Raw genomic sequence first — 17326 nt, 5'->3', positions numbered from 1 at the left:
CCCTCTATTAGGAACTTTGGTTGTGCAGACAAAATGGTGGACATATCAAAATAGAGTGACAAGGATGACCCTCTGGGGTCGAGAACATTTCCGGAACAATATACGTATGGCAATGGTAAAGGAAGCCTTGGGCTTAGGTCCACAGTATTATTATGTGGAACACTTAATGAAGAGTGGATTTTCCGAGCGGTTATATTTGCTAGCACAGTTTCTACCACATCATAAGATATTTTTGTATCCCCATTTTGGCCTACCCCTAAGAGGATATTTTAATCACTCACCCCGAACCAAGGAGTTTGGTGTAATTTTAGCCAACCGTATCTTACCATTGGCAGAGCGTCCAAACATATGTTATTATTGTGACAGCTGCCTGTGTGATCATGTAATGGATGGGCTAATTGAGATGTAAAGGTGATGACAAAGGGTTTTATTAATTCTAAGCCATGCTCTTTCTATCCTAGTCATGTCCTGAAGTTTAAGAAAAGACTCATGCAATTGTGTGTGTGTGTGTGTGTGTGTGTGTGTGTGTGTGTGTGTGTGTGTGTGTGTGTGTGTGTGTGTGTGTGTGTGTGTGTGTGTGTGTTTGTGTGAGTGTGCACCCACCCATTCCCAGGCACCATATTCTATGAGGTAGTAGACCCATAGAATATGGGACTACTAACTCAATAGAGAAAAAGGGACAAAGTGATACTACCTTTTAGAAGGGAAGTATTCACTCATACTTTTAGTGACAAAGTGATACTACCTTTTAGAAGGGAAGTATTCACTCATATTTTTACTGAGAAAACTAGTTCTAGATGAAATCAGAGGTGTATCCTTCTGGTTGTAAGAGAAGAAACAAGTTCCAAAGGTCAAACTTGAGGCCTGACCAATCATTCATCTTTAATGATTTGTAGACACTAGCAACAAGGTCTGTAATGGAATTTGCCTATTCAATTTGAGAATAGCGGAATTTAATGAGAGTACTTTCAAGAAATGATTTTGTGAGCATAGCGGGTAGACATAATTGAAGATAGCAACATAATCATAGCAATTAGTTAACTTGGCATAGACAATACTTTTGCAAGAGAGAGAGTTTAGAGAACATGACAACAATTGAGGACCGGATTTATGTGGAGCCGGTCCCCCCTCCAATAGGCATTTGTATTATGATTTCTCCCATAAAGAGAGACTTGTTACAATACAGTCTTTGTGTTCCTTGTGACCTAGGTGATGCCATGAAGATGGAAGGCTTCATGCACCACAAACATAACATAAACTTGAAGAAAGCTTTAACTATCCCAAGCCTCAGTCCCAAGACCTCAAACACCTTCGAAGGTGGAGAGAGCTAGCAGGGAATGAGGGTAGGGAAGAGGAAGAAGAAACATTTCGTAAGAGAAAGAATTAGTTCCTCACTTATCATACTCTTGTTGCTAGCATACATAATAGCATAGTAATGAAGAAGAAGGAGATGGCAAGCTTAAGCATTGAAGCATGGCTCTTGGTTGGATTTGCACTCCATAGCCAAGAGTGTTGGTGTAGGCTCTCAACCTCTACTTGCTTGGAGAGGGAGCTCTTGCACTTTGCATAGCACACCATGAGAGTGATTGTGAGTGTGTGTGGGTGAGTATACCCCCTAGGCACCCCCCTAGCTTGCTTGGGTCGACCCCCCCTTGTAGCTCATGCCTGAAGCTCATTGGACCCCTCCAGGCCTAGCCAATCACAAGCAGGATCCATTACAAGCAACATGGGTAGCCTTGGGACAAGTGTCCCCCTTTCCCCTTTGAGAGAGAGGACTTGATAAATGCTAAAACAATTAGATAATTCATGTAATTTATCATTGGACCCCTTTGAAGCTTAGCCAATAGGCTTCAAGCAACACATGAAGGTAACATGGGTAGGGGCCTGACATGTGTCCTTGCTGCCTCTTCAAGTTGGGGCTTCCCTTGTGTGTGTGAGTGGGTGTTCTCTCTCTAGCTCCTAGGAAAAGGGCTCGCCCCCCCTCTTGTAGGAATGATTTTGACTTTAGGTGATCAAGCACCTTACTCATCAAGCATGACAAAGCACTTGAACTAGGGGGTGTTCCCACAAGCATCTCAGGCAAGCTTCTCAAGGCACCTCAAGTACCTTAATCATGCAGCAAGTCAAGCACCTCAAGCATGGAGCCAGTCAAGCACCTCAAGCATCTTAATCAAGCACCTCAAGCATGAAAAACACCTCAAGCATGACAAGCACCTCAAGCAGGACAAGCACCTCGAGCTTGGGCCCGGTTCCCACCTCAAGCTCAGCCCTAGCTTACTTAAGGTCAAAAGGACTTTTACACACATTTATTGGAGGTCTTCAATGAAGCTAACCCTAAGGTCTTATGCTCCATTGGTTAGCCTTGCTCTTTGATAGACCATCTCCCTTTTGGGCCCCTTTACATTGGCCCCGTGTTGAGATAGATCTAAAAGCACATACCTATATCTTAACACTTGTTCCCGTTTATTCTCCCACATTAAGTGATCAATTTAATATGAGAAAATCATTTGGGTTAGTTAGATATTAGATTTTATGACATTACCTCTCTCTTGAAATCATAGTTGTCCTCGACTATGAGGTAGAAGAGATAAAGTCTTAGTCATTAGTCAATCGTACTTAGCGGGTAAAGGATCCCTTTTTACCCTACGACATCTTTCCAAGATGGATGACTAATCCATTTGGTGCTTGGGAGACATAGCTGCCGCAAGCATGTCTGCTCTTTAGTCCATTTCATTCTCCCAAAGTAGAGTGACAAATTCTACTTGGTGTTTGAGAGACGTCGTCATCACAAACATGATTCTAAGCATGCATACTAGTTAAATTTGTGCACAATTAAAAAGAGGACTAGTCATATAAGACAAAAACATGAGTTATTTAAAAGAAATTTGTACATTTGCTTACTCTAATGTAGCATTGTAAGCATTGACAAGGTTCATACTATCCTTAAGTTGTACTCCTTGCATCCATTTAGCATCTTCAAAAGGATAATTTTTGAACTTAATAAGATACCGTCGGATAATCTTACCATGTCGTAGTACCTTGTCTTCATGCCGATGGATAGCTTCGGGTTGTAGCACCTCTACTTGGTCTTCAACTTCGGGAGGGTCTTCAATGATTGGTTCAATTGGTGGCTCTCCTTTGTAGGGCTTAAGTAAGCTTACATGAAAGGCATTGTGTATAAGCCAATGGTTGGGCAACTTGAGTTGATAAGCCGTCTCATTGATAGGCTTCAAGATTTGGAAAGGACCATAGTATCTTTTTGCTAGTTTAGCATAATACTTTTGATGGCCCGTAGGATTTTTGCCCGTCGTTTGTCTTAATCGAGCCTTAGGAAACTTGAGTAAGACCCAATCATTTTCTTTGAACATTAAGGCTCTTCTGTGCTTATCAGCAGCAGCTTTTTGCCTTTGTTGAGAGATGGCTATAGCCTCCCTAATCTTTTGAAAATATTCTTGTAGGTCACGGCTATACTCATCGGCGGCGAGGATCTTCCCATGTACTTTCAGTAGCAAGGGACTTTTAGGTCTTCCTTCTATGATCTCGAAAGGTGCTTTGCCCGTAGAAGTATGTACAGTATTATTGTAGGCATACTCTACTAGTGGTAAATACTTTTCCCATTGTGAGCGTTGATCTACTTCGGTAACATAAGTCTTGAGTAGATCGAGTATCGTAAGATTGGCTATCTCACTTTGGCCATCCGTTTGTGGGTGATAGGCCGAAGAGAAATTCAATCTTGTTCCTAGATTTTCAAAGAGAGCTTTCCAGAAATTACTGGTCATTCTAGGATCTCTATCTGACACGATGGATGTGGGTAATCCATGGTGTTTGAAAATCTGAGATATGAAGAGAGTTGCCATTTGATGTGCCTTAATAGTCTTTTTGACAGGAATAAAATGTGCTTGCTTGCTAAACCTGTCGACTATTGTCCATATTCCTGTATTCCCATGGATAGACTTGGGTAATCCAAAGATGAAATCCATGGATATACTCTCCCATGGTGAATTTGGAATAGGCAATGGTTGGAGTAATCCAGGTTGCTTCCCTCTATCATACTTGGTCTTTTGGCATACTACACATTTTGAAACATACTCTTGTATGTCCACTTTCATGGTAGGCCAATAGAAATACGTCTCTACTCCTCGGAGAGTAGGTTGAATACCTCTATGCCCTGCATATGGAGGATCATGGGATTCATACATAACCTTCTCACGAAGGGAATGGGTAACACATAGCCTATTGCCGTGGAGAAGATAACCATCCTGCAAGGTGAATGGTTCCTCTTTCTTCCCCAAAGCAAGGGCTGACATTATGTCTCTAAAGTCAGGATCAGTAGCATACTCATCTATCATAGAGGATAGATCATTGTGAGTAGCTATAGACACCGCATTAACTTTTGGTCGTCGTGAAAGTGCATCGGCAACTTGATTGTGCTTACCAGCTATGTGAGCAATATGGAAATTAAATTGCGAAAGAAAATTTGCCCACCTCATTTGTTTGTCGGAAAGCTTGGTTTGCGTCATGAAATACTTGAGACTTTGGTGGTCGGTTCGTAGGATAAATGGAGTCCCCAATAGGTAGTGCTTCCATGTGTCTAGGGCATGTAGAACAGCTAAAAGCTCTTTCTCATAAATGCCCAAGACTCGTTCATCACCATTGAGCCTTCGGCTCTCATATGCTATGGCATGCCCTTCTTGAAGCAAAACTGCTCCAAGGCAATCACCACAAGCATCACATTGGACCTCAAATGGCTTTGAGAGATCCGGAAGCACGAGGACTGGTTGGGAAGTAAGCTTCTCTTTGAGTTTTTCAAAAGCATTTTGCTCCTTAGCAGACCATACAAACTTAACGTTCTTCTTGGTTAAGTCGTGTAGTGGTCCTGCTACTTGAGAGAATTTTGCTATGAAACGTCTATAGTATGCACACATACCAATAAAGCTTCTTAGCTCATGTAGATTCCTTGGGTTAGGCCATGATTTTATTACCTCTAACTTTGATGGATCCATACGAATACCATCGTGAGAGATAATATGGCCTAGATATTGAATCTCTTGAAGGAAGAATTCACTTTTCTTTTGGTTGAGAAAAAGTTTGTTCTCCCTCAAGGCTTGAAAAATCACTTGGAGATGTTGCTTATGTTCCTCCAAAGACTTGGAGTGGATGATGATATCATCGAAGAACACTCCAGTGAATTTTCGATATGGTCTAAAAATTTTCTCCATCAAACGATTGAACGTAGCTGGTGCATTAGTCAAGCCAAAAGGCATGACTAGATATTCATAAAGACCAAATGTTGTGCGAAACGCGGTCTTTAAGATATCCTCATCCACTATCCTTATTTGATGATAGCCACTCTTAAGGTCAATCCTACTGAAGTAGGTAGAGCCTTGTAGCTTATCAAACAGATCTTCTACCCGAGGTACGGGAAATCTGTTTTTGATAGTGATATGGTTTAGTGCTCGATAGTCCACACACATACGGTATGTACCATCTTTCTTTTGCACTAAAAGGACTGGAGAACAAAAGGGAGAGGAACTAGGCCTCACCATCCCTTTGTCTACCAGCTCTTGTACTTGCCTCATGATCTCCTCTTGTTGAGCTTGTGAGACTCGATAAGGAGGTTTGTTAGGCGGTGAGCTTCCTGGAAGGAGCTCAATACGATGGTCATCATCCCCTCGTTTTGGAGGTAGGTCCATAGGGATATCATCGATGAACACATCTTGGAATCCTTTTAGAAAAGTAGACAAGTCTAACTCTTCTTGATTCCTATCATTTTCATTTGATGAAACATTATTAGCTTTTAGAGACTCTTTGACATAAATCATGTACGCAGAAATTGAGCTCTTCATTGATTTATCAAAAGAAAGAGGATTTACAAGTGGAATAGTGCGACCACGCTCACTAGCATCTATATACATGTTCTTTCCCCTGTAGGTGAAGTAAATTCTCCTTTCAGGGAACTTCATGTTGGCAGCCATGCGATCAAACCATGGTGCCCCTAGGATAACATCCTGATGTTGGAGGGGAGAGATGAAGAAGTCTTCTTTGTCGACATAGCTTTGGACATGAAGCCTCAACTTCCCAATCAAGGGAGTAACGGAGGCTTGTTGTCCCTTGAAAGCTGCATCAGCTGTTACTATATCTCCCATCTCAAAAGCTTGAATGCCCAACTTGGTGGCCAACTCTATTGATATGAAGTTGAGAGTAGAGCCAGGATCAAACAAGATGAAGGCATCATGCTCTCTTACCTTTCCCCAAGCATAGGAGAGTGATGATCCTTTGCAATGAGCATCCTCTTTTGGAGCTTCGATGGTGGAAGCCCTAGGAGTCTCATTGCGAGTATTCTTCTTGGGGCAAGAACGATAGCCATGTCCTTGCTCCCCACACTTGAAACACTTATGGTCCTTGCGAAAAGCTTCAAGCTCTTCAGGAGAGAGTTTGTTTTTACCTTTGTAAACTCCCTTCTCCTTGGACCGATTGTTGTTGTTGTTGTTGGAAGTGCCTTGGGAATTATTTTGAGCATTGGATTTCCCCTTTGCATCATTTTTATCTTTGTTTTCCATGGGCTTCACATTACGTCTAGCCCCTTGATGGAAATTGATGCGTGAAGCAACCATGGTGTGGTGGATTACTTCGGTAATAGTACCGGGCCGTTGAGAGTTGATATATTCGGCCATCTCTTCAGGTAATCCCGCACAGAATTGTTGTCTTTGCTCGGCAAAGTCTATCTTTTGAAAGACAGTAGCTTTGAGATGTAAATCCCAAAACTTATCTACATACTTGTTGATAGACTCATGAGAGAGGAGCTTCAAGCCGCGCCATTCGGTAAGAACTTTATCTTTAGTATCGCTTGGAAGAAATTGCTTCATGATGGAAACTCGTAGAGTTTTCCATGTCTTTGGGGCTTCTCCATTGCCACAAAGGCTAGCCCACCATTGACGAGCTGATTTTTGGAAGTGCATAGCTACATGGCGTAGCTTCGAGGACTCTGTGAAGCCCTCGTCCCCAAAGGCCGCATCAAATTGCTGGATGAAGGCCAACACTTTGTCGGTAGCACCAAAGGTGCCATCGTAGGTGAGAAAAGAGATACTCTTTCCTCCCTCCTTGAACTTCTTTAGCTTTTGTGACCTTCGCCATGCAGGAAATGATTTGCGATGTCCTCCCCTCTTGTATTCTCTAGGAGAATAGCCATAACTTTCATCGGAAGAGAAGGAAGGTGAAGAAGAAGGAGAAGAGGGTGACCTCTTCCTAGCCCTTTTCTTCCTTTGTTTCCTCTCTTGCCTTTGAGAGTGATGAGGAGAAGGACTATGGGTTGCTCTTTTCCTCTTGGGAGGAGTAGGCGATCGTCTAGACCGCCTTCTTCGTGGAGCCACATCTTCAGAAGAACTTAGACTTTCATTGCTTTCTTTCTCTTTGGATTCCTCCTCTCGAATGGGAGAGAGTCTTCTTTTGGGGGTCTCTTCAAGAGGCCTCCTAAGCTCTCTCTCCTCTTGGAGAGGAAGGGAAATTCCATAAGCACGAAGTTGTTGAGTAACTTCGGCTTGCAAGGTAGGGTTGCCCATAGCTTGTTGCAACCTAGTCACAAGATAATTCACAAACATGGGAGCATCATCATTAGCACCTTCATGTGCAAAATCAAAGCTATCAATGTTCATTCTACTCTCTTGATTATTGTCAGCCATGATAACAAAATTTTTATGTATGTACTTAGTGTATGCTTTGGCAATTCAAAACCTTAGTTGCCACTCCTCTTAGCCTTTGAAAATCGGCTCTTAAGTATCTACACCCACGGCTCAAAGTGGTTAATTATAGAGAATAGAGGAGTAGGTCTAACATAGCAGAGTTGCCAAGGCCTAGCTCCTTTCGGACTTCTTATGGCTCAATAATGGTAAAGCCGTAGGCAAGTCTAAAAAGACTCCATTATTAAGTCCAAAGCTCCCGAGGTGTGCACCATCCCCCACATAGTGGGCTTAACAAAACCGGTATTAGATCCCAGTTCCACTTACTCTATTATAATTAACAACATCAACCATTTATAGGCTACTTAAGGACCTCTCTTCTTAAGCAAGAAAAGAGAAACCAAATGCTCTGATACCAATGTAATGGAATTTGCCTATTCAATTTGAGAATAGCGGAATTTAATGAGAGTACTTTCAAGAAATGATTTTGTGAGCATAGCGGGTAGACATAATTGAAGATAGCAACATAATCATAGCAATTAGTTAACTTGGCATAGACAATACTTTTGCAAGAGAGAGAGTTTAGAGAACATGACAACAATTGAGGACCGGATTTATGTGGAGCCGGTCCCCCCTCCAATAGGCATTTGTATTATGATTTCTCCCATAAAGAGAGACTTGTTACAATACAGTCTTTGTGTTCCTTGTGACCTAGGTGATGCCATGAAGATGGAAGGCTTCATGCACCACAAACATAACATAAACTTGAAGAAAGCTTTAACTATCCCAAGCCTCAGTCCCAAGACCTCAAACACCTTCGAAGGTGGAGAGAGCTAGCAGGGAATGAGGGTAGGGAAGAGGAAGAAGAAACATTTCGTAAGAGAAAGAATTAGTTCCTCACTTATCATACTCTTGTTGCTAGCATACATAATAGCATAGTAATGAAGAAGAAGGAGATGGCAAGCTTAAGCATTGAAGCATGGCTCTTGGTTGGATTTGCACTCCATAGCCAAGAGTGTTGGTGTAGGCTCTCAACCTCTACTTGCTTGGAGAGGGAGCTCTTGCACTTTGCATAGCACACCATGAGAGTGATTGTGAGTGTGTGTGGGTGAGTATACCCCCTAGGCACCCCCCTAGCTTGCTTGGGTCGACCCCCCCTTGTAGCTCATGCCTGAAGCTCATTGGATCCCTCCAGGCCTAGCCAATCACAAGCAGGATCCATTACAAGCAACATGGGTAGCCTTGGGACAAGTGTCCCCCTTTCCCCTTTGAGAGAGAGGACTTGATAAATGATAAAACAATTAGATAATTCATGTAATTTATCATTGGACCCCTTTGAAGCTTAGCCAATAGGCTTCAAGCAACACATGAAGGTAACATGGGTAGGGGCCTGACATGTGTCCTTGCTGCCTCTTCAAGTTGGGGCTTCCCTTGTGTGTGTGAGTGGGTGTTCTCTCTCTAGCTCCTAGGAAAAGGGCTCGCCCCCCCTCTTGTAGGAATGATTTTGACTTTAGGTGATCAAGCACCTTACTCATCAAGCATGACAAAGCACTTGAACTAGGGGGTGTTCCCACAAGCATCTCAGGCAAGCTTCTCAAGGCACCTCAAGTACCTTAATCATGCAGCAAGTCAAGCACCTCAAGCATGGAGCCAGTCAAGCACCTCAAGCATCTTAATCAAGCACCTCAAGCATGAAAAACACCTCAAGCATGACAAGCACCTCAAGCAGGACAAGCACCTCGAGCTTGGGCCCGGTTCCCACCTCAAGCTCAGCCCTAGCTTACTTAAGGTCAAAAGGACTTTTACACACATTTATTGGAGGTCTTCAATGAAGCTAACCCTAAGGTCTTATGCTCCATTGGTTAGCCTTGCTCTTTGATAGACCATCTCCCTTTTGGGCCCCTTTACATTGGCCCCGTGTTGAGATAGATCTAAAAGCACATACCTATATCTTAACACTTGTTCCCGTTTATTCTCCCACATTAAGTGATCAATTTAATATGAGAAAATCATTTGGGTTAGTTAGATATTAGATTTTATGACAAGGTCTTTTTTGTGAAAACCATTATTGACAAACTTTGTTATGAGAGTATTGATTTCCTCATAAGATAAATTGATGTTCGATGAGGCGTACATTATTAGGAATAACATTCCTAGACAAGAATGTAGAGAGTTTTCAAAGGTCTATTGCTTTTTCTTTTAACAAATTCTAAAGACATGAGTTTGAGATTATCTCTCTTCCAAAAGAAGCGAGTTTAAAAATTTCCCATGAACGGAGGATTTAGAGTGATTATGATATTCAAAAAGAGAGTTCTAGAGACGACCCACTTATCATGACTATATAATTTGTTTAAGTAAGTAGGTTCAATAGTCAAACAAGGAGGGTATATATCTTTAATTGTTTCCTCAAATAGGGGATTATTAAGGCTACAAAGGTCATCCATAAATCTAAAAGAATGCATAAAGTGAGTGAGCAAGGGAGTCATAGCAGGGTCACTTATCATTTTCAGGAGCCATTTGTATTCATAATATATTAGATAAAGGTTACACATTACTGGGGAGCAAGAAAAACCTATCGGAATACCCATAACCTGCATGTAGCATGATTTCTCTAGTTGAATAAAGCAATTATTAAGGATCCAAGTAAAATCATCTTCATTAAAAACATCCGAGGCTGTTAATTTTGATTTTTTTACCCAACCAGTTTTCTTTTTTATTGAAATATAGGTATATCCAAGAGTCGCTCTATGTGCATGAGATCAGATAGGGTATTTAGAAGACTGAAAGAACCTGTTAGTGGTATATGTTCTTTGGGAGGTTAATGTAAACATCAGCCGCATTTTTAATCAACCAAAAAGGACAGCAGTCAATAATCCTGAATTGTTTTAGGTCACTTCGCTTAATGGCACAAATTGCTTCATTCTCTAGTAGGATAGAATTTAAGCAACAGGTAATGTTATTTGTAATACAGGTAAGTAGGCTATTAGATGCATCAGAGATCCATCTAAATTTATGTTTATGACTCTTATATGTTGGGAAGAGTACTCGTAGTTTATGCAAGGTAGGACTGTATCCAAGTTCTGATAGTTCATCATTCATTAGTGTAGTAATTCTACAAGGAGAGATATTAAGTTTGTAGAATTTTTCCCCATTGAGTCTGGCTAAGGCAGACTCAAAAGATAGTTTTTTATAGATAAAAGATGCAGTTTTAGTTGCTTTATCTAGTCCGACTATAAACCACTTTTCCATAATTTTAGAGATAGCTATCCTTAAATTTGGAGTAATCCAAGTAGTGTAAGTGGATAGCCAATTTTGAGGCATTAAACTGATCTTATTCAAAAAAATCTCTTTAAGTGAAGAGGCTAGTAGTGAGTGAATTTCACGCTCTAGTTGGAGCTTTAAGGCCAAGTCGGCCAGGCATTCGAGTAGTGCCACGAGGGATAAATGAGGATTTAAGAGGTAAAGGGGTATATGATTTAAGCCTTTACTCAGAAGGCTCCTTACTTGAGTGTCTGAGATTAAGTCCAATTTAGATGTACACGCATGCATGCCAAAATTAGTGAATGTTTTACAAAATTCAGGGTGTTGGATACAATCACATTGTAGAATGTCCTCTTTATGGAGAAAATCATTAAAATACACAAGGTTTTTAGTAGAAGGAAGGTACTTCCACCCAAACATAATTTCTTTCAAAATGAGATTAGGTCCAAAAACAAGTCTAAAGCATTCATCAAAAATTGATTGAGGAGTAAAAACTTATAGAATCTTGCTAGTAAACAAACAGTGTGTAAAAATTCCAAGACAAGATTCTTTCTTTGGAGGAAGGTAGAGTCTACCACTAGCATTCCTTGGCACCTGCACATCACATATCCAAGAGATGTTTGACTAGTAAGTTTTTGCCTCTTCTTCTTGTAAAACTTCTAGCCCTCCCTCTTCCAAACACAAATTCACCCAAAGAAGGTGTTAAAAAGGAGGTGTACGATGTTCAAGGGGAAACAAGAGAGTTAGGTCATTTGGATACTTGAGAATCTTCATCTGCAATATTAGGCTTTCTTTGCCCAACCATGCCCTTGATACCTTTATATCCTCCATATGTGGTTAACAAAGTACCACATCCGTCAGAACCTAGCTCTTGGAGGGTGTCGCACATTATACTTCTCTAGTGAATAAAGGCAATCTATGCTAAAACCAATTCACTGGCTTGTCCACCAAGCCAAGACCAAAAAAGTGAGAGATGGAACTCTGCAGCTTTGTCAAGAAGAATACTTGGAAGATTGTTGAGGGCGTACCAAATAGCATGGTCAAACCATATAATGTTGGACTTACAAGCAGCTTTAGGATCTAAAAATCTGCAGCACACTTGAGGTAGGGTTTGAAAACATTCCAGATTGTTTTCGTATAGAGTCAGGATTATTTTTATTAAATGTCATTATTCCTTTGGTTCTCACATAAAGCCCAGTGTTAGAACCACATTTTTTTGTCATCGAGGAAAAGCATGTTAAATGGTGCTTTAATCAGATCTCCTTTATCCAGAAGCTGTATTCCCTTGAGTATTTTAAGCTTGCATTCTTCCATTGTGGAAGGTGCGAGGTTTTCAAGGAAGACCCAAGTTTCCATAGAGATGGGGGCCATAAACACTTTATTCGGGAGCGTCTAGAGTTTGTTGTGTTCTACTCCCAAGGATTCTACTTCAATCTGTCGAGATGGTAAGAAAGGAAAAGTTGTTGATATTTTGGGTACCATTTCTAAAAGGGATGCCTCACTAAGTGAACCATGGTCTTTCTGAAATTCTTTGACTGCTTCTAAAGCAACGGCATCTCTACGGAAGAGGTTGTTAGTAGGAGGGACTATTGGAGTAGAGGGAGTAGTGACAAAGATAGGACTTCGCCCACAAAATTTTTTTGAGGAGATTGGACAACTCAAAGCCTTTAGAAGAGAAAGTAGCTAAATCCTGATTGTGGGTTTTGGCAAGACCAGAAAGTTTCTAATTATATTCAAGTAGTAGGTTAATGCCTTCAGCCCTATTTTTAACAAGGAGGGTCAGGATTTTTACCCATTGGTCAAAGGTAATAAAATGAACTAGAGATAGACTAGCCTCCTATGAGGCATCAGCAACAATAAGAGAGGAGGCTTCCCCATCCTGGATACATTGTAGAACAAGAAGAGAAGCCATGGGCTCCATAGGTAGAGTAAGGCCCTGGGACAATAAAATAATCTGAAAAGATTCGAACAAGGTAAATTGCATAGAGTATATTCAATAGGTAACTTCTTTGAGTTTTACAACCCTATGAAAATAGGTCCTAGTGCTAAGTAGGATAGCTGGAAAGAAAGTTTCTAATTCTCTAGATTTTTGTAATTTTTCCGTAATAAAAGCTCTTTTTGCTGGGTCAGAGCAGACCTTCATTTTGACTATAAGTTTTCAATTATCTAGTAGCTAAAAAGTAGTAAACAAAGTAAAAAGATAGGGTAAATAAAAAGTGGACAGGAAGAGAGGTAGATTATTTTTAAAATAAAATATGTAAAAATATTGTAGTAGCGTTAGCAACCATTCACCAGTTAGGTCATAAGAGGCCATTAGGACTGTGTGATAGCACCCCTGCCTATTAGAATATGATCCCTTATATTATAATTGGCACTAAATCTTAGAACCATGGTCTAAGAGAGAGTGACAAGTCATCCTCTCATTTGCGCTTATTGTGTGTGTGTATTAGTTACAGATAGATACATATTCACAAAAGAACACTACCTGTTCATAGACCAATAATTATGGACAAGTACAGAGGAATTTGTACAAATGATATATTTGCTATTGAAAATAAATGTTGTACAAAGATGAGGAGAAAACCCGGTGGGTACATGAAGGAAGAGATCTTCCTGGATGGAGTCTTGCCACTCCATGATTTTAAAGAACAACTTCAACTCAGCTACATAACAAAAAAAAGTATATGTTTTTCATCAGGAAGGTAGCCCTCACCCGCACCCATAGAAAGAACACAAAATTCTGTTAAGCATTGGCTCTGTATGCAGGTGATGCATGGGCATCCCAATTATTATCCATGTCACAATGATGTAAAAAAACAGCCTACTGTTTGTAAAGTAAAAAGCCATATGTGCTAAAATAATTTAGTCTCAAATTGGAGAATCATAACTCTTATGGCGTAATTGCAGTTATTACTAGCATAATATATCAGAACAAATTCTACAGATTTACCAAATCTGACACATAACAGTAGACCATATGGGTATCCCATATAGCAAAGAAAAAAAGTTCTTATCTAGACGCATTATCAACCAACTTCATTTCATTAGCTAACTTTTCTTACAAAACAGCGCTACTCTAAAGATCAGTAGACAGTCCCTAACACTTCCAGGAGCACGTAGATCTCAGCATGACTGTTGTTATGTCAGATGGTTGGATCATCCATATTTATTTTGTACACGGTATATAAAACAAACTAAGCAAAGGTAGTAGTGTCAGTGTGTTAGTGAGCAAAGTAATATGTCAGGTTAGCATGGCTTCAGAAGCTCTATATCCATACTAAGATATCTTTCAAGGCAAGAGTGGAGATACAAATGCCCATGCATTCTAACCTTAAGAGAAGCCTCAAACTAAGAAGACTATCCTTCATGTATCTAGCACAAAACAACAACAGTGCAGTTTATGCAGTTGCAACATTTCCAAGGCCTTCAGCTCAACTCGGGAATCTTTACACTTGATATTATTTACCATGATACATCCACAGTTTAGTAAAAAGCACCTAGCCATGCTACCTATACCAAGTAATCGGTATGTTTTAACCATTAATAACATAATGTCCATTGACATTAAGTCTTAATCTTGTGTTGTGAGGCAATCATAAAAGCCATCAGTGTCATGCCACTAACTTGCCTTCTAACTGTGTTAGTGTAGGTTCATAACCACCAGATCAAGTTTCATCATCAAATTTTTACTTGTGTATCAATTTATCATATTCATAGCAGTAGACTAAGTTCAAATATAGTGTAATCTAGCAAGAGAGAATCATGCCCCAACAATCAACATGAACCAATATATAGCAAGTTGGGCATGTTCCATAAACAAACAAGATTTACATGCTAGCACTAGGCAGACACCCAATCAGCTTTCCTCATACCGTCATATGATTTTACATAGGGTCACCTTGCTATCAAATGGAAAAACAAACACAGTTATCCCAACACCTAGAGCCCTGACTTCTTAGTCAGATGATTCCACAAGTCTACGATGCAACATTTCCAACTATCCTCCTGGGTAATCAAAAAGCAATATACCCTTTAAATCAATCTTGATAGAGTTGGTACAGAATATCTCTCTAAGCTTCCCAAATTTATAAGGAAGTAGGGGATTATGTATGAGCATGAGTAGTTTACAAAAGTTGAATGCTTGCCCTACTTCCATGTCCGTAGTTAACTAAGGTATGTATATGTTCAATAGAGCAGCATCTATGCAAGAATTCTCATGCCAGTAGAGCAAAATAAAACCTAGTTCATCCTCATCCCAAGTTATATAGCCCAAGTATCAAGTGTCCGCAAATTAGTTGAGTCCTCCAAGGCATGTATATAACGAGTACTATGTTGCTACACTTCACACTCCTATGTACTTTCAAGCTTATTGTCCTACAATTGATCAGTATATACAAAGAAGAGCAACAATGAACAGGCTATCTTTCAATAACCAGAAAGTCAAACAGTATCGACAGTTTTGACCTGAAGAGAAGCCTCTGGAGGTGGATCAACCACCATAAATTTCACCATCCCTATGGTGATAGCATGCCTTAGATGTGTGTGTGTGTGTGTGTGTGTGTGTGTGTGTGTGTGTGTGTGTGTGTGTGTGTGTGTGTGTGTGTGTGTGTGTGTGTGTGTGTGTGTGTGTGTGTGTGTGTGTGTGTGTGTGTGTGTGTGTAAGTGTGTGTGTGTGTGTAAGTGTGTGTGTAGCAGTTCTAAATAGATACATACATGCAAACAAACACTACCTATTCACAGACCAATCACAGACCAATAATTATAGGCAAATATAATGGATTTGTACAATAATTTATTTGTTGTTGAGAATAAATTTTGTACAAGCTATTGAAGAAAACAAAGTACAACATGGGAGAAAGTAATCCCAAAGTCTGGGGTGATGCTGCTTGAAGGTGAGAGATAAGCCTCGTGTCATCAACCACATAGAACAGTATGTTTTTGTCAAATAAGGTAGCCCTCACTTGCACCCGTAGCCACAAGAAAACAATTCGTTAGCACGTGACTGTACGCAGCGATGCTGGGCATCCCAGTTTTTATCCATGTCACAATGAAAAAACAAACAGTTCTCGACATGTATTTTGTTTTTTTGAAAACAGAATAAGAGTCTTTGGTTTTTAGCAAATCTATCGCAGAGAGTGAGATTCCCAAAAGGCTACTATATATCAATTCAGTTCCAGATTTATTTTATAAAATTTTCTGTTGCCTAACCTTAGTTTAAAGAGCTTTAAAGAGATTATCTCAAAAAACTGTGTTTAAAATTTCTAACTCATTCTTTAACTAGATCGGGAAGAGTTTTATCCCATAGGAGCAAGCACAAGTTAGCTCAAGACATACAACCTACACTAGACATCAGTTTTTCAACGGCTAAAACACCTCTTGAAGAGATAAAGGACAACCTGGTTACTTATGAACGAAGCTTGAGCCTGATTTTATTTCATTTACAGAGCCTAAAGGCCTCTGTAGTATATTCGAGAAAGCAAAACCAACACTCATCTGAACGATACAATAAGTACAGGACGAGTAGACCGACCAAAGGAGTCCGAGTCATATGTTAGGATTTTTTTGAACTATACCACTACTTAAGTTAAGAACCAATTTAATCCTTTCAAATGCCATCATTATTAACAGGTGATTCTCTTCCTATGTCATGGCCGACATAGTTTTTCACAAAGCTAGTAGCAAATTCCTGTTTTCATCCCTGCTAACAGAGTACTTATCAATATCAATTCCATTAGTTGTTAACCCAATATTAAACAGAAACATCGGATGTGTTCTTCTCAGTATGGAAATCCAAGAAAGCAGAGGAATTATAAAGTATGTTTTTATAGTGCAGGCCAAAGTTCCATTCTCTGAAACACAACCAAACGAGCTAAGCAATTCAAATCACCAAACGAACAAAAAGCACAAAACAGTAATAGCCAGAGATACAGTTAAAAAAAGCAAAGATAACATAAGCATTTTCCAAAGTCACCCTCTCAAGTGCTAGAGAGTAACCATAATCCATAAACCGAGGTTAAATATCTAATCCCAAGCTAGAGAATTTAAGTTTTCACATTCTTTGTAACCAGCATCATGCGGGTAAATTTGTAATGCAAAAAATCAACTTCTACCTGATATGATAGGAAATGAGAGTATGTGAGGCCAAGTTTAATAGAGCAAAGCAAAGATCATTTTACTGCAGGGGAACTAAACCAAGAACCAGGCGAGATATACCAATGCTACAATATGTCAGTAAAACTTTTTCAAGATGTAAATGGTCAGCACTTGATCAGGCTAGTGCAATAAAAAAAACCAGACATCATTCGGGTACATGATAGCAATCGGCAATCGTAATCAAGCTCAACTGAGAACTAGTCATCATTAGGGAATGTGAGTTTATTTATCTTCAA

Source organism: Adiantum capillus-veneris, chromosome 7, assembly GCF_014529385.1.
Source record: "Adiantum capillus-veneris isolate H3 chromosome 7, ASM1452938v2, whole genome shotgun sequence".
NCBI classification, from domain to species: domain Eukaryota; kingdom Viridiplantae; phylum Streptophyta; class Polypodiopsida; order Polypodiales; family Pteridaceae; genus Adiantum; species Adiantum capillus-veneris.
This window is presented reverse-complemented; position numbering follows the sequence as displayed.